A 23561-nucleotide genomic window follows, 5' to 3' on the forward strand; every position below is an offset into this window, starting at 1 on the left:
TAAAAGTTTTACAGAGGGATAGATTTGGGGTGAAAGATGATGACTTTATTATTGAACATGTTAGATTTGAATTGCCAGCTTGAAATGTCCAATATGATATAGAACTGAATTTAAAGATAGGAGAGTCATCTGTAGAGACATGAAAAATAAACTCATAAGAACTGCTGAGATCCCCAAGTATGAGGGTAGGAAAAAAAAAGAGGACCAGGATAGAGAATGATTGCTCCATTACTAGAGATTTTGCTTTCAGGATTAGCAGCATGAAATCAACTTGAAAATCTGTTAGAAAATGAAACAATTATTACTTAGGTGGGAGGGAGGGATCAACTGTTTTTATAGCTAAACTGAAAGAACACATGGGCTAAATTTCTGTGCTTCTCTTACCCCAGAGCAGAGCTCTAATACACTACCTTGGTTATAGCTCTGACCACAGAGCTCTTGAAACATTTGAGAAGTTATCCAGGATTTCTCCTACCAGGTCTCTAACTTCCTGTTTTTCCCTCACCCGGTTCTCCCTTAATGTGTTTCTAGCATCCAAGTGTATCGCCCATCTGTCCCATGGGGGTTCCCATTTGGCTATTTATTCTACATTTGAGTTTCTTGCAATATTGTGCTGCTGAGGCACAGACTGTTCCTTCACTACAGAAAAAGGTCAAGCATTTATTAATCCGTGTATCAACATGACAACAAAGGAGTCCTTGTAAAAATGGAATGTTCAGCTTGGATAGAACGCAGAAGAACGAGGCCCTCCCGAATCTGGCAACTTCCAATCTTCTTCAACTTCCAATCCTTTAATTAGAATATGTTAATGTCACCATTTCTTTTGGAAAATGTAGAGACCTCTTTTAAAGTACCAATCAACCCTGGGAGCAAGTCTCTTCTGTCATCACAAGAGCAAGTGTTGTTTCTTTTTAAGCTTGAACTCCCGATTGGTAATTCACACAAACTAATATCCTGGGCAGAAGGCCATAGACTCTTGTGCATGGCATATCCATTGCTGTCCTGCTGGGGAAATGACGTCCCTTCTCCATCCTGCCTCAGCTTGATCCAAACAGGAGGCAAACCTTTCCACTGGGCAGTGACCTATGAGAACTACAGTTCTGACTGGTTATCTGGCAAGTGGAGTCATTCAGTGTTCCAGGCAGCAGTGTGGCAAGTAGCTTCCTGCAATGTGGCCTCCCTGAAACCAGGGTCTAAAGGGAAAGCTCTTCTATCATTTCTTGCTCTTTCCTTCCAAACTATGCCCTTAAGTGAATCACCATCCCTGCGTTTTATAACACCATAGGACAGTTTATTTTTGTCATCTCAGAGTGCAGGGAAACCTGCTTCAAGCATTGCCAGGCTTTCAAGCAATTTCCAAAAATTTTTTTGTCCTTTTTAAAAGATGTAATTAGTTCTATCATTTAAAGCAAAGCCTATCCTTGCATTGGAAAGAATGCTGAATTTGAAAGAATTAAGATTTGGGTTAAAATCCCAATTCTGTCACTACCTTGGTGAGCTAGGGAAAACTTTCCTGAGACTGTTTCCTCATCCGAAAAAATAAGAGGTTGTACTAATTCTTCTAGCTCTAGATCTCTTATGGTCTATTTTTTTTAATAGTGTAGAGACTTGCTTTAAAGAATCAACCCTCGAAGAAGCAAAATATCTTCACCCCAAGAGCAAGTGTTTCTTTATAAGCTTGAAGAGCCTCCTCTCCTCCCATCCCCATTATCCACTATTTTTCTAGCAATAATCAGGGATAGCATATATATATATGGAGTGACTACTATGTCCTTTGGCATTAAATGTCCTTCTCACAATATAGCTTAAGCCTATTTCCAGTCAGATTTCTTGTTACTATTCAACATATATCCTCCTTTCTATTAATACCGGTGCACTTGCTTTCCCCCCTATTCCCTATTTCCTTTCTACAGGCTCTCCCTCTGAAATCCCTTGCTTCTCAAAAACTCAGCTCAACGGCTTCTTCATTCTCCCAATCCTTAGTACGTTTTCATGGAAATTCCTTTGGATTTCTTTATCGAGGTACATATTCCTTCCCTAACCCCCTTCACAATAGAATATAACTTCTCTGAGTGAAAGGGCTGTTTTCTTTTTCATTTCCTTTTATTTTTATCCTCAGTGTCTAGCCTTGTGCCTGGCACACAGTAGGCTTTATCTTTTGTTGTTGTTGTTGTTGTTGTTTTGCTTGTTTGCAAGGCAATGGGCTTAAGTGGCTTGCCCAAGGCCACACAGCTAGGTAATTAAGTGTCTGAGGTTGGATTTGAATTCAGGTACTCCTGACTCCAGGACCAGTGCTCTCTCCACTGGGCCACCAAACTTGCTTTATCTTAACTAAGGTTATTTACAATCCCTTCTGGCTCAGAAAGGTGAGTATTGTTTACTCACATCATTACTATAAAGTTTCCCATTCTACTAAGAAGCCGTGTGCTACTGATTTTTAAATCTGATATCAACTAGTGTTATATTGTAACTCTGTGACTAATTGTCTAATAATCTGTCCTCCACCTTGGAAATCTAACAAAATCAATGGACTTTTCCAGCTGGAAGGCACTGCTGTCTGGTCCACTCCTTACCAGAATTAAGAAACTCTTCTCTAAGATCTTTCACAAGTGAACATTCAGCTTTTTTTGAAGACTTTTTGTCAGAGAGAATCCATGTGAGGGAAGGTATTTCAAGGTGGTCAATCCCACTTCTGACCAACCTTAATTGCTAAGAAATCTTCCACCCCTGAACCCTGCTTCAATTCCATTTGCCTTTTTTGTAATTCCAGTTCATTAAGTTTCTTTGTTGGTTCAAGCCCAGTGCTGATGCACAGCATCTGAGGATGCAGGAACAGTGTTAAGTGCTAAGAATGCAAAGACAAATATGAATCATTTGCTTCCACATTTGCCCCTCAAGGACCAAAAAGAAAAACATCTTTTCCTGATGACAGACCTTCAAATTTGCCAAAATCTATGCCAGACCACAAACTCTGGTAAATTATATGAAGTATGGACCCAGGATTGAGTTGTAAATTTATTCTGTGAGGACTAACCCTGATGAGTCTAGAGTGACCCATCAACAGAGGGTTTGGTTAGTCACTATCTGACCACACCAACTTAAAAAGACTCTACTAAGGTTAATAGGAATTTATGCTGTGCCTTTGTGGGTGTGGTAACCTTATCAATGAAATCATGGATCCTTGAAGCAAACATCATATGTGGCTAATTTAGCCTCAAAATTAATTAACCTGATCATTTTAGCAGAGTGCCCAGCCCAGTTAATATTTTTTAATTCATTCTTTTTTTTATTCATTTGTTACATAGGAAGTACAAAGGTACTCAAATTTATATATGTGTTATGTGTGTGTGTGTGTGTGTGTGTGTGTGTATGTGTGTATACATATCCACATTTTTTTCCTATTTCTTCATCTTAAATTGTTACTTACCTTGGGCAGCAGGTTATTTGCCAGATTAGAATAAAAATTCAGTCACTCAATGGGACTAATCAATAAGGGAAGCAAACTCTCATCACTACCCTACAGTGAAAATAATTAGGAGCATCATCAAACCTTACCCAAAGAACCATGTGTTTATCTGAGTCATCCTGGCTTCTGGGGGGCTCCCAACATATGTCATTCACAGCTTCACTCCTGAAGAGAGGGGACTTCAAGGACAATTCAACTTCAGCCCTAAAGAAATCCCTGCACAATCCCTTTTTGAATCAAAGCAGTTAGGTAGCTCCCATCACCAAGTGACTTTATAGGCATTGTTAGAGGACTAAAATCTTAGAATCTCAGAATCTGAAATGGAAGGGAGCTTAGAAGCACTTGAATCCAATAAGCAACTGAATAAAGCAGACTCATTACTTTCCAAGGCACCCTCATTCCTCATTCCCTTGTATAATTCTAATTGTTGGGAAGTTTTTGTTCACATCAAATTTAAATCTGTTTCCCAATAATTGCCACCAGTTACTAGTTTTGTGCTCTGGGGTCAAGTAAAACATATTCAGTCTCTCTTTTCCATAATGGTCCTCTATATATTTTAAGACATTTTGATTATATTAAATTTAAAAAGGTTTTGCACAAATAAAACAAATGAAACCAATATGAAAACGAACTCAGAAAGCTGGAAAACAATTTTTAGTTTATCAATGTTTCTGATAAAGACCTCATTTCTCCAATATATAGAGAACTGAGTCAAATTTATATGAAAACAAATCATTCCCAGTTGGTGAAATGGTCAAAGGATATGAACAGGCAGTTTTCAGATGAAGAAATTAAAGTATCTATTGTCATGTGAAAAATTGCTCTAAGTCATAGTTGATTAGAGAAATGCAAATTAAAACAACTCTGAAGTGCCACCTCATACTTCTCAGATTGGTTAACATGACAGAAAAGGAAAATGATAAATGTTGGAGGAAAAGTGAGAAAACTGGGACACTAATACACTGTTAGTGGAATTGTGAACTGATTCAGTCTTGAGAGCAAAATGGAACTATGCTTAAAGGACTATAAAACATACCCTTTGATCCAGCAATACTACTACCAGGTCTGTATACCAAAGAGAACATAAGCAAGGGTAAAAAAACCCATGCAAACAAAAATATTTATAGCATCTCTTTTTGTTTTGGCCCATCATTTGGAGAATGGCTCAATAAATTTTGCTTTATGAATATTGTTCTGTAAAAAAAATCATGAGCATCTGTTACATTTGGATTTCAGAAAAGCCTGGACTGATACTGGTTGAAGTTAGTAGAAACAGATCACTGAACACCTTAACAGCAACATTATGTAATGATCAACTGTGATAGACTTAGCTCTTCTCAGCAATATTAAAGACAATTCGAAAAGACTTGTGATGGAAATTCAGAGAAAGAACCATATAGCTTAAATGCAGACCAAAGTATAGTATTTTCACTTTTTAAAATTTATTTTGTGTTTTATCTTTCTCATGTTTCTTTCCCTTTTATTTTCATTCTTCTTTCACAATATGATTAACATGGAAATATGTTTAACATAGTTATACATGTAAAACCTATGTCAGATCACTCACTGTCAAGGGAAGGAGGGAGGGAATGGAGAAAGGGAGAAAAATGTGGAGCTCAAAATCTTAATGTTGAATGTTGAAAACTATCTTTACATGTAATTGGAAAAAATAAAAGAAATAATTTTAAAATCCCATTAGTTTGTTTACTTATCTTATCTCATTATGACTCTTACTGGACTTGTACTTCATTGAAATGTCCATGGTAGGTATAGCAGAGACTCATAAAACAAGAACTATGTGAGGTCTAAGTAGCAATGTTATTTCTGATCTAGGAGGCAGGCAAGACTTTCTGGGGGAGGTGATATTTGATTTGGAAATTAAAAGATAAAATGTCAGAAGGAACATACAGGGAAGAAGGGCATTCCAAACATAGTAACCTGGGCAAAGGATTGGTGAGAGAATAGTGTTTATTTTTTGTTTTGGAGGAGAATGACAGAGAAGGAAAGACAGGGTTGCCTCATTTGGATAGCATATAGAATGCATTGAGGAAAATAATATGAAATAAAACTAGAAAGGTAAGGTAGGGTGCAGGCCTCAAATAATGGACAAAAGCCTGCGATTTTTATCAGTATATAAAAGTAGGTAATAAGCTTTTAAAAGATCTTTTAGTAGAGCAATGACATAGTCAGATCCACACATAAGGAAGATTATTATGGTAATGATAAGAAAATGGATGAGGTTATAAAGAATCAGATACAACTGAAAAATGTCTAAACAAGAAGAAGATGGATGGGGGAGGAGGGAAGAGGACATGTGAAGAATGTGTGAAAGGTTAAATTATGAAAAAAATCATAGGGCAGAATCAACAGATCCTGGTAACTGATTAAATGTGAAAGGGGAGAAGGAGTAAAAAATAATCCATGGTTATCAATCTTGTCCAAATGAATGGTATTGCTAGAGAAAGAGTAAAGGTTGAGCATACTCAATAATCACTATTCTTTCAGCTAGGACAGTCAATCAGTTTTTAATCTGCCTAATTATATTATCATCTTGCTCATATCTCTTCATCCTTTCAAGAAGGATATTGCAAATCCCTACTAGAAAATTGAGTATAGCATGCTTATAGCATTATCCTGATTACCAGTATAAGAATTCTGAAAAAAAAAGGAATTGGAATTAGTAATAAATGGACCTATGGTAATTACCTGTTGTCTCTAAAATGTTCCTAACCATGACCAGATCCCTGCATAGAAAAACTTAGTCTACTTATGGTAAAAAGGATGGTTCAGAGAGGTGAGACTAATAAAGATACTTTTTTGAAGGTGGTACCTCAACTAGTTTGGTTGTGGTAATAGAGATGTATTGATAGAGGTAAATAGTAATTTTTTCTGGAATTGACAGGAATCAAAGTCAAGCTGCTTAGATTATAAGGGGGTAATTTTTTTTTAGGTTTTTGCAAGGCAAATGGGGTTAAGTGGCTTGCCCAAGGCCACACAGCTAGGTAATTATTAAGTGTCTGAGACCAGATTTGAACCCAGGTACTCCTGACTCCCAGGCCAGTGCTTTATCCACTATGCCACCTAGCTGCCCCCAATAAGGAGGTAATTTTAAAAAATCGTTAGTCAAAGGCTAAATTGAATACTTACATACATATGTGTATACACAACCGTTAATAAAGCTGCACTAAAATGTTTGGAATGTCTTGCATGCATACATACTTCATTAGAGAAATAAATTCTTGATTTCATCAATGTTGTACTTTCCTTCACTGGTATAGGCTGTAACATGTCCATTTCTTCTCATTTTTTCAACCCCCATCCTCCCAAAAAATCCTTCACTGAAGTTCTACCCAATACACTGGAGGCTTTCTATTGGTTGCTTAATATTCTATGAGAACCAATGAGCCATCTGATTAGAGAAATTAGCCTAAACTTAATCTTTATTTGTAAATTTGATCAGCAAGTACTTCAATGGATGAAGGGTATGAAGAATAAGAAAAAAACTTAAAATGGAGCAAAGGTTTCCAGATTATCTCATTTCTCTTCTGGTCTTTTTGTAGCTTTTAGAAGAGTGTCTGCTAACTCTGTGATAAGACCTAGGAAGAAGGAAGGAAGGCATCTTAGTGGAACAAGCTCTGAGACTGGTTCTGAGAAGGATTGGTTCAAATCTGTTCTTTAACCTCATCTGAGAGAAACTAGGCAAGTCACCTAACTCCACCCTGAGCTTCAGTTTCCTTATCTGTAAAAGGAGAATAAGGATACTCTGCCAGTTTTAGGATTTTATGAGTTCAATGAATTAGAGACAGTGTTCTAAATGTCTCAAGTTTAATATATAAACTATACTAAGACTTTTTTTTTTTTGCAAGGCAAATGAGGCTAAGTGGCTTGCCCAAGACCACACAGCTAGGTAATTATTAAGTGTCTGAGACCGGATTTGAACCCAGGTACTCCTGACTCCAAGGCCAGTGCTTTATCCACTATGCCACCTAGCCGCCCCTATACTAAGACTTTTGCAATATCTTACATGTATGCATGCATGTCCGACAGATGTGTAATTGTTGTTTGTCTTTTTTTTTGAAAAGGAACAACATGCTTAAAATGGACTTTTTTAAAAAGATTTTTTTGCAGGGTATTGGGGTTAAGTGGCTTGCCCAAGGCCGTGCAGCTAGGTAATTATTAAGTGTCAGAGGCTGGATTTGAACTTAGGTACTCTGTACTCTTGACTCCAGGGTTGGTGCTCTAACCACTGCACTACCTAGCCACCCCACTTAAAATGTGGCACCAAGTTGTCCACTTCATTCTTTCTTTGAGATATCAGGATGATTGGTGAAGGTCCAGTTTGTACAGATGACCTAGGTATCTTCAATGTCTAACCAAATTCTAGATACTATACAATGCCGGCTTCAGCTGCCTTTTTTTTGTGTTGTAGGAACAAATTGTTTTCATCCTTCCATTCTGCTAGAGGAAGTCTTCATATGCTTAGATACCTCACTTTCTCACTGATAGATTTGTGGTCCATTGATTACCCTCAATCTGATTTAGTCTGTTTGCCAAGACAGTTTAACAATGTGTGACCACCGAACATTCTACAGCCTCTTGGAGCCACAGGTGAGAGTTGGGTGAAAGGTAGACACCAAAAGTGGATGAGCAGCCTTGAAAGGCTCATGCCAAAGGTGCTAGTTCTCCTTAAACACCTATCTACCCCATATATATGTATGTCAATAATGTATATGCATATGTATATGTGTAATATATATGCATATGCATATGTCTGTGCATATGCCAGATATTATTAAGAAGTCCTAGAGCTATTCTTTTCCAATAGCAATGATTCTGAATGGATTTCATGTGGAAACAATGAAAAGAATGGATGTATGAGTCCATGGTTCAGTGGAGGCAGCTTTTTATTTGAGATCTGTTCATATACAAGGTAGTTCATCAGTCCAAGGGATGAGAAGGGAATAAAAGCAGATGCAAGTAAAATTAGTAAAAGGCTTTGATGAATAGTTAAGTCAAACAAACAGCTGACTCCATGGAGTGCTATGAATTGTTTTTTTTTAGGTTTTTGCAAGGCAAATGGGGTTAAGTGGCTTGCCCAAGGCCACACAGCTAGGTAATTATTAAGTGTCTGAGACCAGATTTGAACCCAGATACTCCTGACTCCAAGGCCGATGCTTTATCCACTACGCCACCTAGCCGCCCCTGCTATGAATTTTTAAAGACAGTCTTCATTCACTTGGCTTTTCCTCTGTGGATAATCAGTCCAAATACTTTGGAGTGGTTATAGATTCTTCCCATATGGTAGCCCTACATAGTCCTGGGTCTTGATGGAATCCAATGTCATTGACAAAAGGAGTTTCCAGAGAACCTCCTACCAACTGATTAATATGGAATTCTTCTATTTGAACTCCATGCTGGATCTCTTCCATCATGGAAGCAAATACCTTTATGATTGTGACTTGTAGCTAGATGGACAATATATAGACCCTGTCCTGGATACACATAAATACATGCATGCACAATATATGAAATATCATATATTTATATGCTCTACATATATGTAATCATTTATATTTATTTACACATATGTGGGAGAAATAGTAAAAGTGGATAATGAGTTGAGTCCAAAAAATAATAGGGGGGGGAGGTGGAGAATGAGAAAATGTAGAATATATATAGCCTTCAGGAAATTGCAAAATTCCTTTAATAACTTCACAGAAATTAGGACCTATAGTTTTTAATATTAATATTTTCTACCAGTGTTGTCATACAGCAAGAAATACAATATGACAGCCTCCAGATAATAAAAATTAGATATCACCCAAAGGCAGAGAGAGAGAGAGAGAGAGAGACCAGGTTTCTAGTGGATATAGCAGTATGCCTCATAACAAATAAGAAACTTAAAAGGAATAAAAGGATATTAGGAAAATTGAAAGAGAAACAGAAAAAGGAAGAGAAAATGAACTAACTGTATGGTGAAGGCGAAGGATAAAAGGTAGTTAGTAGTAGCTACTAGTTGTTTGTCAAGTGCTATATCAGTTTATCATACTATAACAATCTATGAGCATATATTAAAGAATGACTAAATTCTAGGCATTGTACTAGGTTATCAGGAGAAAACAAAGAAATCCCTTAAGAAGTTGGGTAGAACCCTTGTGGTAAACTGGTGGGAGGACATGGGTATGGGTGGTACAGGATAGGCTGGCATGGATGGCTTGCAATTTGTATGACTGGAGGAAACATGCAAATTAATGAGATAATGGATTCATTTGAATATTTAAGTTGATCTTACTGGTTGTAAGTTTATCTAGCCATTGGTATTAGTACTCTTCCCAGTTCTTGGATCTTTGATATCCTGATGCTAGCCTAGTCTGACTTTTTAGTTTATATTAATTTGAAGACTACTTCCTCAGACCCAGATGTGCATTGCTCTTCTCTGTTTCAGATTTTTAAAAAATTGCTATTTATTTAAGGCAATGGGGTTAAGTGACTTGCCCAAGGTCACACAGAAAGGCAATTATTAAGTTTCTGGGGCTGGATTTGAAGTAAAGTACTCCTGACTTCACTAGATTTTTTTTTAATCAATGGCATTTATTAGCCTTGCTTTGGACCAGATATGTCAGGATCAGAATCAGAAAACTCTTTTTTAAAACTTTAAGGATCTCTGTGTTAAATAGAGATTGTCATTTTTTTTAAGACAATGAAGACTTCACACAGAGCATCATTCTTTCCTGAAAGAATAAAAATTCATCAACCAGGTGCTCAGAGACTTAAGGTAGCTGATCAGATCAGTGTCCAAGTATTTATAACTACCTCTTTTTGGTGGTAGTCATAGTGCTAGGGGGCATGGGAGAAGGAAGAGATCAGGGGGCTGCTATCAGCTACTTCCAACCTTTACCTACTGACCCAGTTTCCATCATGGTCAATGTAATTCTGACACATTTCTCCAATCTTAAAGTTTTTTTTCTAAACCTGTCAGCAAAGAGAGTTTTATGAGTAAGCTGAGTGAGACTTTAGCAGGATAAGTGGAAATTATATGGATTTCTTCTGTCTTTTCTTTCCACTAAACCATTTAACCTCATTCTATTCATTTACTCTCTGTATACCCTGTCTTTAGAAGGTAATAGGGGATACTTTGTAGAGCTACAGATGAGAGATACCAGAGGGAATTTTTGCTCCTGGGGAAAGTTCTACAACCTCCATTCAGGGCAACTATCATGAAATTTATTCTCCTTGAGGGGAATGATGAGGGAAACCCCTTGAAAAATTATAGAAAGAAGCTTTCCTTGATATTTAGGGTGTGGGGGACAGAATATTAGTGGGCCATCTAGCAATTTCTTATTTTAGCTAATTTAACTAATTTATGTTAACTAGAACAATAGAATTACAGATTTAGAGCTGGAAGGGGCATCACAAAACAGCTAGTCTGACTTCTTGATTTTACTGATGAAGAAGCTGAGTCCTTCCCATTTTGCCCAAGGTCACACAGTTTGGAAATGGCAAAGTTAAAATGCAAATCCAGGTTCTCTGACTTCAGAAGTAGTTTGCCTTCATTAAACTTTCTTGTTCCTACAGTGTTCCTACACCAAAGAAGTGAGCAGCCCTTTGACGTTCTGTTCATGAAGCAAAGTTCCAGTCACTCTACCCTGACTGAGATTTGAGATTTGAAGGATAGATGTGAAACCGTAGCAGCATAACTTAGGTAGGTATAGTAGCAGCACTTCCAGAGTTAATAGGCAGTTTAGTCTTGATTTGAATGTTTGGGATGCTATGTTTCAGGATAGATGTAGTTAAGCCCAGTCCTTGAAAATCATCTTGCTTATTAATTAATATTTACTGAGCACCCACTGAGCAACTGTCCTTAGCCTTCCAACTATAAGTCCTTCTTAGTTGGGAAAGACTCATACTAATTCTCACATTAAAAAGGAAACAGAAAAGAAAGCTCCATGCAACTCCTCTCCCCACTCTGGGAGTGAACCTTTCCCCTCCTCTGGGAGTAAACCTTCTTTCAGCTTCATTCATGTATGGAATTCCAATTAAACGTAGTAAACAAAGGAAACTTTCTACATTGTAATTTCCCTCCTTCTTCACTTGTTTTATGGGCAGCCCGAATTTATGGCATGAGAATTGTCTCCTTTAAGTATCATCTTCTATTAACCAAAGAGATAAAAGCCCTAACGGGAAGGGAACCTCTTCACTTCTTTGCTGGTTGTAAGAGAGAGCTGCCTGGTAGGTTTATTGGGGGAGCTGACATCTGTTTGACTGAGACAATCCCATCCTGCCCCCAAACTCTGTTCATGTTCCGAATGCAAACAGCAGCCATCAGACAGAGTGAGTTGAGGCTTCAACTACTGGAGCCCAGAGCAAATTTTGGGCACTAGCAAGGAAATGCTATAGTTGTAAAGCAGATGTATGTTCTTATCCTTGCTGGCATGAAAGGCCATAAAATGTTGTGTCTTTTTTCAGCTGATCACCACTGTGAGAGTAAATACTCTTCCTGAAGACATGGTGAGTCTATCACAGTCCCATGGAATATTTTTCCTGCTTAAAGGGATGGAAGCAAACCCAGTGGTGTCACATAGAGAAGGCATCTTATTTCCTCACATACGGTATGACATTAGGCGCAAGCAGCATATGTTTCCATGGTTGTAAACAAAGGTGTTGTGTTTGTCAAACAGATCCAACACATAGAGCTTCTATAAACAGGATGGTTTTCTAGCAATTTTTATTTTTTTAGGACAGATTGAAATAGTGGAAAATGCTTAAAAATGAATCCGTACTATCTCCCTAGGAATGACTATGTTTCTATGAACACCCTTTGATCATGTCATCCCCATGTTTTAGCTAGGACACCATAGCCTATAACTCATGACCCATTCAGGATTGTCCACCCTCATTTACCTTCTGTCCTTTCCCCCAGCCTCAAGAGTTGCAGTGTTATTAGCTGTTTTGCACTGAGGACAAATAATAACAATTACATGGGGATAAGCATCATACAAAGCTGGGTGGGGGAACAGAACACTATCCTCCACAAAGAGAGACAGAGAGAGTTGGTGGGGAGGCAACAGTTAATTTTAATCTACCATCACGTCACATAGCTTCCTCTAACCACCAAATCTAGTGCTTTCTATATGGATCCCCTCAGATAAAATTCAAGTCACCTTGTCTTACTCATATTTCTGGGAATTTTCAATGACGGGAAACATTCTCAAATCCCCTGCACATTAAAAAAAAAAAAAAGGTAAAAGTTACATTATCCCAGTCACCGCAATTCCACCTTCTACCACCAAAGGTCAATGAAGAAAGCTATCTCTGAACAATAGAAAATTGTTCCTTGAATGATGATGATGATAATGATGACATCATTAGTGACATATATAAACTCATTTAATTCTCACAACCCTATGAAATAAGTGCTATTATTATCCTTATTTTATAGATGAGAAAACTGAGGCTGATAAAGCTAAAGTGACTTGCCCAGAGTCCCACAATCCTGCCTGTCTGTCATTATGTCTCCAATTTCTACAATCTATCCACTGTGCCAACTAGCTGTCAACTAGCCACTTCCCTAATATTGGTCTTTGTAGAGATTCACACACACAGATTTTTGTAACAGAAAGAAAGAATGTTTATTCAGATAATTTTCTCTATATAAAGCAGAGTATGAGACTCTGCTACCCAAGAATGGTATCAAGTCCTTATCTTTATTTGATTCTATCCTCTTCTCTTGCCATCATCCTAAAAAAAAAATTGTCTCCATTCATTCTTTCTCCTCTTTCACCTTCCACTCACTTCTCAATCCTTTGCAAGTTTATTATCTGTCCTTACCACTTCACTGAAACTGCTTTCTTCAAGGTCACCAAGATTATGTTGCAAAGTTCAATGACCTTTTCTTATTCCTCATCCTTTTTTTTTAATGGGGAACTATTTTTAGTATTTGAGAGTCAGTTACTCTCTGAGTTAGAAGGGATCTCAGAGATGCAGGTTAATGCCTTCCTCAAGGTTTGAACCTCTCTTACAATTTTCTCCTTATATTCATTTCAGAATGTCTTCAAAACTAACCAATCAAGCAACCAAAAAACATGTATGAGCCTATTTGAACATATCCAGGAAGAGAGAATTCCACCTCCTCAAGGCCATCATGACCTTATTATACATTAATATATTTCTTCCTTATGTTGAATTTTTCTCTCTCCCTGTAATCTTGGGGTGTGTGTGTGTGTGTGTGTGTGTGTGTGTGTGTGTGTGTGTGTGTGTATTTTTCCAACTACATGCAAAAATAGTTTTCTACCTTCATTATTTTTGAGTTCTACATTTACCCCCCTTCCTTCCCTTCCTTCCCTTTTCTCCCCTCTTCCCTTGACAGGGAGTAATCTGATATGTTACTGTGGATAACTATGTTAAACATATTTCCATATTAGTCATGTTGTGAAAGAAAAATCAGAACAAAAGGGGAAAAGGCATGAAAGGAGAGAAAAGTAAAGCATAAAATATTGTAAAAGTGGAAAATAATATACTTTGGTCTGCATTCAGACTCCATAGTTCTCTTTTCTGCAGTGGGAGGTATTTTCTATTACAAGTCCTTTAGAATTATACTGCAGAGAGGAACTGCATCCATCATGGGTAATCATCACTCAGTGTTGCTATTACTGTGTACAGTGTTCTCCTGGTTCTGCTGACTTCACTCAGCATCAGTTCATGTAAAGTCTTTCCAGACTTTTCTGAAGTCCACTTGCTTGTGCAGTGCAGTCATAAACCACAAATTGTCCAGCTATGGAGGTGGCTAGGTGGCACAGTAGATAAAGCACTGGCCCTGGAGTCAGGAGTACCTGGGTTCAAATTTGGTCTCAGACACTTAATAATTACTTAGCTGTGTGGCCTTGGGTAAGCCACTTAACCCCATTTACCTTGCAAAAACCTAAAAAAAAAATTGTCCAGCTATTCCCCAATTGATGGACATCCTCTCAATTTCCAATTATTTACCTCAACAAAAAGAGCTATTATTTTTTTCTATATGTGGTTCTTTACCCTTTTTTTATGATCTCTTTGGGATACAGATCTAGTAGTGGATCAAGGGATTGCCTTTTGGATGGAATTCTAAATTGCTTTCCAGAAAGCTTGAATCAGTTTGCAACTCCCCCAAAAGTGCATTGGTGTTTCAATTTTCCCATATCCCCTCCAATATGTATCATTTTCCTTTTTTGTCATATTGGCCAATCTGATAGATGTGAGGTAATAACTCAAATTATAATTTGTATTTCTCTAATCATTAATGATTTAGAGCATTTTAATGCGATTATGGATAGCTTTAATTTCTTCATCTGAAAACTGCCTAGTCATATCTTTTGATCATTTGTCAATTGGGAAATGACTTGTATTCTTGTAGATTTAATTTAGTTCTCTATATATTTGAGAAATGAGGCCTTTTTCAGAAACACTGATAAAGTAAATATTGTTTTCCAGCTTTCTGAATTCCTTTTAATCTTGGTTTCATTTGTTTTATTTGTGCAAACTCTTTTTAATTTAATGCAATCAAAATTATTCATTTTGTATTTTATAATTTCTATCTCTTGTTTGGTCATAAACTCTTTCCTTCTCTAAGGATCTGGCAGGTAAACTAGTCCTTGTTCTCCTAATTGAACACCTCTACCTTCTGTAATGCTCTTTTCTCCTTGAGATTTTTGTGAAACCATTTTATTATGTGCTTCTTTGTACTTTTCTGACAGTTTATTTTGTCTCTTTTCAGCATTTCATCTAGGGTATAAAGGCACCATAGAACTTTGTTTTGAACCCTCACTTTATCTTCTTTTGAACTCTTAGTAATGTGATCTCCCATGACTTCAACAATCATATATATGTAGATAATTCCTCAATCTACAAATCCAACCATCTCTCCTGAGTTCTGTTTCACATTTCTATCTCCTAGACATCTCCTCCTAAATGAATCATAGATTTCTTAAACTCAACATAATCAATCATAATTAACATAATTTTTTCCCTCAACCTAAATTTCCTCCTAATTTTCCTATTTCTGTTTTCTTTTCACATAAATCACCATTACTGCTCATAAGAATGGGAAGAGAAAACCCTCTTTTTGTCTTTCTGTGCACTAGTTTGGAAATCTAAGAGGAAAAAAAAAGTATGCAAATAAAAAAACGGAGGTAGAACAGTTTTGTACAAAGGAGAAATGGTTTTTACAAGATGAGCTTATTACTCCTGATTTTTAATCATTAATATCTTAGAGACACCCCGAGTCACTGAAAACCAATGAGAGATGTTCATTAAACCTCTCAGTAGGATACCAATGCATGTGTCTATTTCCATAGGAAGTACCCTTTAGATAAAAATCTATGCCCCATAATCTCATTAAGTTTTTGAAGAATTTAACAAATTGATCTGAGTCTTTCCTAATCACCCCTCCCTTATATATTTGTTTTTTAATATAATCTATATTTTGTTGTCTGAGTATATATATTTTCTTAATATTATGAGAAGCTCTTTATGAGCAGAAATGATCTTGATTTTCTATTTGTATCTCTAAGATCAACTATAGTGCCTGACATTTTATAGGCATTTAATAAAGTCTTGTTAAACAAATTTTGAATCCTTTTCCTTTAAATATTCTCTTATCTAGGCTGATCTCTAATTTATCACCATCCTGGTTACCCCTCTTCTGGACATTTTCTAATTTGTTAATCTCCTTCCTAAATTGCTGAATACAATACTCCAGATGTAGCTTGACCAGATCAGGATGGTACAACAACAGGGAAGAGAGTTTTGTTCCTCTCCTTCTCACATTTCATCAGGACTCTGGAAATGAGTAACTTCTAGGTATGTGATTTGAATAAGTCATCTAATTTATCTGAGCCTCAGTTTCTCCATTTGTAAAATGAGAGCATTAGATTAGATAATCTCTAAGGTCTCTTGCAGTTCAAATCTTCATAATCTGATCTGTGATTTTTTTTTTCTTTCAAATGTATCTTTCTATTTTGTGATGAAAGAAACATAAATTCTCTCGAGTTTACTTAGATCAGATGCATTATCATCTGCTTTGCATTGGACTCTGTAGACTATGGGACATTTGCATTTGAAAGACAGTTGAAACCTTCTGTATGTGCTGTTTCTTCCATTTCTGTTTGTATCCCTAATTCTTAGTACAGTGCCTTGCCCACAGATAACACTTAATAAAAGTTATTTTCATTCATTCATTAGTTTGTTCATTCAGCTACTTATAGGTAGTTGGATCCAGACCTAGATCCTCTTTTTATAATCATTGACTTAAACAAAGTGTTCCTCATCCCAAAATGTCTTAAAACAGTGCTGTATTTGGTGTTAGAAGGACCAGAGTTCATATCACAACCTGTATATCCAGTATGTGTATAATTTTAGACAAATAACTTATCTCTATAGGTCAAAGGCTGTCAGATCTACCTGATTCTCAAGAGTCAATTGCTAAATTTTAGGCGTGAAAACTTATGCTTCAGAAATCTGAAAATGCTAAAAATTGGAGTTTGATTTTTGTTGCTGTTAATTTATCTAGGCTTCAGAAAGTGAAAGAGGAAATATTAATAATGCAGATTACACTTAAAAGTATGTTGCACATCCTTTATTTCCCTCAGTGAGTCAATTGTTAAACATTTTTCAGCATAACTTTTTCTATAGTCCTCGGTTTCCTTACTTGTGAAATGAGGGAATTGGACTAGTTGATCTCTAAGATCCTTCCACTTTAATTCTATATTTTGTCCAAATATCTGACTTCTTATATAATGTCTTTATTGTGAAATATAAAAGATTTGTTTTGGTATTATGAGATAGATTATCTTCTCTGCCTTCCTCATCTCCCCACCCCCACCCCATAACAGCTCAAGTTTGAGTTGACAGTGAAATTGGTTAGCACTGGCATCAGGCCCCAGTCATGTTTCTCCATCAATTGAAGTCTACTCCAATTCAGGACAATAGTTTCACAGAGAATGAGAATTGCTTGACTGACAAGTTCTAGTTGACTAAATCTCATTTCTGTGTCTCTACTATTAATATAAATGTTTCTAGTTTCCAGTGTATATCATCTATATACCCTCCATTTCAATAGTAGAAAAATAATGTGACAGGCAGAAAGGCAACTCTAGGGTGTTATAAATATCAAATAATTCATAGCTGTAATTATAATATTGGAATTTATCTTCAGAAGATAAAGGTTGAACTTATCAAGAGGCCACAAGTGAGCAATAAAGGATCCCTTATTGAGCACAGATAAATTCTAGATTTTCAATGATCTCATTAAATATTCTATAGTGTCTTATTCATCATATTGTCCCTTAGTTTTATTTTTTATTTATTTCTTTAAAGATTTTATTTATTTTGAGTTTTACAATTTTTCCCCTAATCTTACATCCCTCCCCCACCCCCCACAGAAGGCAATTTGCCAGTCTTTACTTTGTTTCCATGGTATACATTGATCCAAATTGAATGTGATGAGAGAGAAATCACATCCTTAAGGAAGAAACATAAAATAAAAGAGATAGCAAGATCAGACAATAAGATATCAAGTTTTTTCCTAAATTGAAGGTAACTATTCTTGGTCTTTGTTCAAACTCCACAGTTCTTTCTCTGGATACAGATGGTATTCTTCATCACAGACAGCCCCAAATTGTCCCTGATTGTTGCACTGATGAAATGAACACGTCCTGTAGTTTTAAAACAGATCATACTCCTTGATGACTGTTGCTTTCAATCTTTCTGCTACTCTTCCCTAAAATATTGTGGAAGCACACCAAGTTTCATTCCTGGACTTTCCAGGTCCTCTTAATCTTACCTGTTTAGTGAAATCTTCTCCTTCAAACTCCAAATCAACCTAGAAGTCTGTTACTTTTGTCTGTCTGTCACATTTGCTACACCTCTTCCATACATTTTGGAACTTGATTTCATTTTATTTATTCTAAGAGGATGAACAAAACCATGATGATGCTCTTATAATTAGAAAAGGGAGGATGGGGATACATCTGGAAATGATTGTAATATAAAGCAAAGCAAAAATAAAATTCATTTAAAAAAGATGAGCGATATGGGAGGGAGTAGATAAAAATATACACCAACTACCACTCCATTTGCCTGTTTTTTTTCCATAGAATCTGAGAATTTCATCATTGAAAGGGTTCTCAGTGCCATCCAAACCAATCCCACACCCAAGAAAAGACTCGAACTACAACCCACTCAACAAGAGATCATTTACCCTTCAGAAAAGGGAAATCCTCTCCCTCTTGAGTGGATGGCATCTTGAGGTAGGCCATTTATTTTTTGGATCAGTCTAAGTGATAGGAAGGTTTCATTATATCAAAACTAAAATTTCCCTTTTGCAGCTTCCACCTATTTTTTTTTTTTTGTATCCAAAGTTTCAAAACCAGAAAGCAGAAGGAAGAATCTCTCTTCTCCCAAGCTCTGATCCACTCCTTCTTTCATATAGACCTTGAGCAATGGAAAATCCTTCTTTCCAGTGAATAGAATCTTAGGCAAACACCCAGGCTTCAAATCTGAGCTACAATTCTTGTATTGCTTCTGGGGTCAGATAGAACAAGCCTTATTCTCTACCAGGGCTAACCCCGCTTCTTGTTCAAGTGATTCCATGCAATCCCAACTCTTCCAACAGATAGCCCCTTTGGGCATCACCACTCTTTCACTTAATTTCTTTCTTTCTTTTGGCAAGGCAATGGGGTTAAGTGACTTGGCCAAGGCCACCCAGCTAGGTAATTATTAAATGTGTGAGGCTGTATTTGAACTCAGGTACTCCTGACTCCAGGGCTGGTGCTCTATCCACTGCACCACCTAGCTGCCCCTCTTTCACTTATTTTCAATCACTCCCTGTTTACTGGTTCATTTTCCTACTGATTACAAACATACCCTTGACTCCCTTATCCTAAAAAACACCATCTCTTGGTCTTTCCATTCCCTTGGTCTTTCCATCCCTCCTGACTTTTGGCTTTGTAGTTAAATTTGTCTAAATAACTATTTATAATATGTATGTCCTTGATACAACCTTGGGAAGTGGCTTTAATGGTATACCCACTTTATAACCAAGGAAGATTAACTTTCAGGTTGTAAACAAGGATTAAATTTACAGTTTAAATAATCTAATGGCAAATAAGTGACAGCAATAGTTTTTGAATCCTTGTCTTTCTGACTCTGAGTCTATTACTCTGTCTTCTATAGCACTTTACAATAATAACAGCATGGACATTTCTGTACATTTTTCACTGTGGTCTCTGGGGACTTAATAATGAAGTTGCATAGCAGTCTCCAATGAGAAAATACCACTGCATTTTATGAAATCAGAATAGAATCGGCATTCCTCAAAGATAGGGACTATTTTATTCTTGTCTTCATCTAATGTTATACAAATACATAAATACTTGGATGATTTGATGAATTCATAAATGTAGATGTTCCCTCTATTGGTATAGATTAAAGTCCACCCATGGGTGCCCTTCCTGTGCAACTGGTGTCCATGTTGTGGCACAGTTCAACACAGAAGGTATATACCCAACATAATCAGAGTCTTTTTTCCTTTGCTCTTGTCATTGTAATGATAACAGTGAAAAATGTCAATCATTCCATCATCTTTTTCCACTCTATTTTGAAATTTTTTACTCTCATTGCACATCGTAGGTACTTGAATTGATATAAATGCTTGAATTGAATTGAATACATAGAAATTGAGTCTTAAAAATGGTGCATACATACAAATTGAATAAACTTCTAAAGTTCATTTGTTATGGCCTACTTTGTCTATGTTCAGGGCTGCCTCATATGACCTTCTAAACTTTATAGAGTTTGCAAATCACTTAGTTGTAACGGTGAATTTTAGAAAATGCTTTGGTCCTTCACATATACATAACCGTATCAACTTGTGTCAGAACCCATATTACTCACTCCTGAGCGTGCATACCAAGAAAAATCTATTCAGTTAAGTCCATACATGCTTCTCACATATTTGGAAATTCAGTCTAAATTTCTTACATGAGCTTGAAAATAATGGTACTGTATAGGATCCTTATGGACGTATGTTGAAATTCACTGTGTCTAGACTTATGGTCACTTGATTTAAAGAAGAAAAAGAATGGTATTGAGGAAAGTCTAAGGTAGATGAAGTATTGGCCTCTGTGAAGTCCTAAGGCAGACCCAATTCAACTCAACAAAAATTTTTAAGCATTTATCATGGAAAAGGCACTGTGTTAGATTCTAGGGATACTAAGATGAAACATAGTCCCTACCCTTGAGGAGTATAAGGATTGATGGAGAAGAAGAAGAGAGAGACAGGGTAAGTGTGTGCAAGGTTTAGTGGAGAAGAGGAAGAGGGAGACAGGATAAGTGTGTGCAAAGTTTAGTAGAGAAGAGAAAGAGACAGGATAAGTGTGTGCAAGGTTTAGTGAAGAAGAAGAAGAGGGAGACAGATAAGTGTGTGTAAGGCTTAGTGGAGAGGAGAAAAAGGGAGAGAGGATAAGTGTGTGTGCAAGGTTTAGTGGAGAAGAGAAAAGGAGACAGATTTAGTGGAGAAGAGAAAGAGGGAGATAGCATAAGTGTGTGTCAGGTTTAGTGGAGAAGAGGAAGAGAGACAGGATAAGTGTGTGCAAAGTTTAGTGGAGAAAAAGAGGGAGACAGGATAAGTGTGTGCAAAGTTTAGTGGAGAAGAAGAAGAGGGAGACAGGATAAGTGTGTGCAAAGTTTAGTGGAGAAGAGGAGAGAGGATAATGTGTGAAAGGTTTAGTAGAGAAGAGGAAGAGGGAGACCATAAGTGTCTAAGTATTTGGAGGATTGTCTCATGAAAGAGAAATTTGACTTTTTTTCTGCTTACTCTCAGAAGCTAAACAAGGAAGCAATAGATAGATATTAGAGAGGCAAATTTAGACTTGATGTAACAAAATAGTTACCAGCAAGGGAAGTCTACTGAAGAATAGACTGCCTTCGGAGGTTGTGGACCATTTGATTATGATTCAACACTGGTTGAGAATGTTGTAGAAACAACTGAGTTCCCTTCTAACTCTGAAACGCTGTGATTTTGTGAAGGTGAAATGTGGTTAGGTCAAGAGAGAAATCTAGACAAATTATTTCAAGAAAATGTCAAGTGAGAAAACTCACTTTTCATAGTAGCAAAAAATGGAACCAGTGGGGATGCTCATTTATTGTTTAAACTAATTATGGAACATGAATGTAATGGAATATTATCATGAAATGATGAAAAAGAAAATCTCATAGGAAATTGGGAAGACATCTATGCATGAAATCAGTGGCATTTTATATATACTATATAAGTATATTTATATGATTTATAATACTGTTATTACATTTATATGTTACATATATTTATAAATGATCACCATATGACATAAAACTTTACCAACATTATTAATAATAGAAAAATTGAAATAGTGCTCACTTTGTACCACATTTAATGTAAGCACTTGACAATTATTATTTCATTCAATCTTCATAACCAACCTGGAAGGTAGGTACTATTATCATCTTCATTTTATAGATGAAGAAACTGAAGGAAACAGAGGTTAAATAACTTGCCCACCCACTTGGGAATTGTCTGAGCCTGAATTTGAAGTCAGGTCTTTCTGATTGCAGGTCTGACACTCTATCCACCTTTCATTAAATTTTTTAAAAAATTTAAATTTAAATCAATGTAATGATAAATCATGATTCCAAAGTACTGAAGATGCAATACAATAGCACTGCCAGACAGAAAGATGAAGGACTCAGAGTACAGGAGATACAAATTTTTGGACAAGCCCTGTAAGGAAATTGATTTCTCTTGATTATCAATATTTTTATGACAGCTTTCTTCTATTGCTGTTGTTTGTTGTGTTCAAGGGGATGGTGGGGAAAACATGAGAAGGCAAGAAAATAAACAAAACACATGCTTGTTAGTTGAAACTTTTTTTTTAATTTTTAAGGGACAGAGAGGTTTTTTTTTTTATATTCTAGAAAGCTCAGGGAAGTTTTCATAAAAGAGGTAGTACCAGACTGGAACTTTGAAGGAAGCAAAGAATTTCAGCAGATAGAGATATATGGAGATGTGGATGTATTCCAGGCAGAAGATAATAGCTCTTTTGAAAACATAGAGATGGGGCACAGAAGAAGAGTCTGAAGACCAATCCACAGGTTGGTACATAGAGGGTATAAAGAGAAATCATGGAAGCAAGGCCATGCCAGACTTGGAATCATGAAATTCTTATTCAGTCATGTCCAACTCTCCACAAGCCATTTGGAGTTTTCTTGGCTGAGATATTAGAGTGATTTGCTATTTCCTTCTCTAGTTTATTTTACAAATGAGAAAACTGAGGCAAACAGGATTAAGTAACTTGCTCAGGGTCACACAGCTAATGTCTGAAATCAGCTTTGAACTCAGGAAGATGAGTCTTTCAGACTACAGGCCCAGCACTCTATCTGTGATATTCTGAGCAAATCTCATTCTACCTCATTTTCCTCCTATGTCTTCCTATAAAATGAGAAATATGTGTAAAGCATTTTGAAGAAGTTAAAGTGCTAGGTCATAAAGCTATGGCAAAACTCTGTTGCAGAGGTCTTTAAGTACCAGACTATGAATTTTTTTCTCCTCTCAGCATCTAATCTGGATACTAGGCATGCTACTTCTCATTGCCCTTTCCCCCAAACTTCTCTACCCTAGATTTTTGCACCCTGTTTGATTCAGTCAAACCCTTAAGAATATGGCAGTGGTTGAGTATTTGCCAGCCTGTGGTGTCAGATTTAGGAATCCAATTAGATTCCTCTGATTGAGAAATTACCCCCTCTCTGTAGGACCCAGATCCTCGGGTTGCCTCAGGGAGCTGCTTAGAGGCGAGGATGATTCTGATCCAGTAATCCGTCTCTCTGAATAACCTCACAAGAGGACTCTCTGGAGGGCTGGTAGGGCTTGGCATGCCGAGTCACATGGCAACGTGTCCTAGTGACCACCCTCCCCCCTTGCTTCTACTGTGACTGAAGAGCAGTGTTCCAGAGGTCTGCCAGTTGATCTGGTTGCATTCTTCCTCTTTGTTCCCATTTTTGCCTATTCCTGTCCCAGAGGAGTGTTTTGTTT

Source organism: Macrotis lagotis, chromosome 3 (genome assembly GCF_037893015.1).
Source record: "Macrotis lagotis isolate mMagLag1 chromosome 3, bilby.v1.9.chrom.fasta, whole genome shotgun sequence".
NCBI classification, from domain to species: Eukaryota; Metazoa; Chordata; class Mammalia; order Peramelemorphia; family Peramelidae; genus Macrotis; species Macrotis lagotis.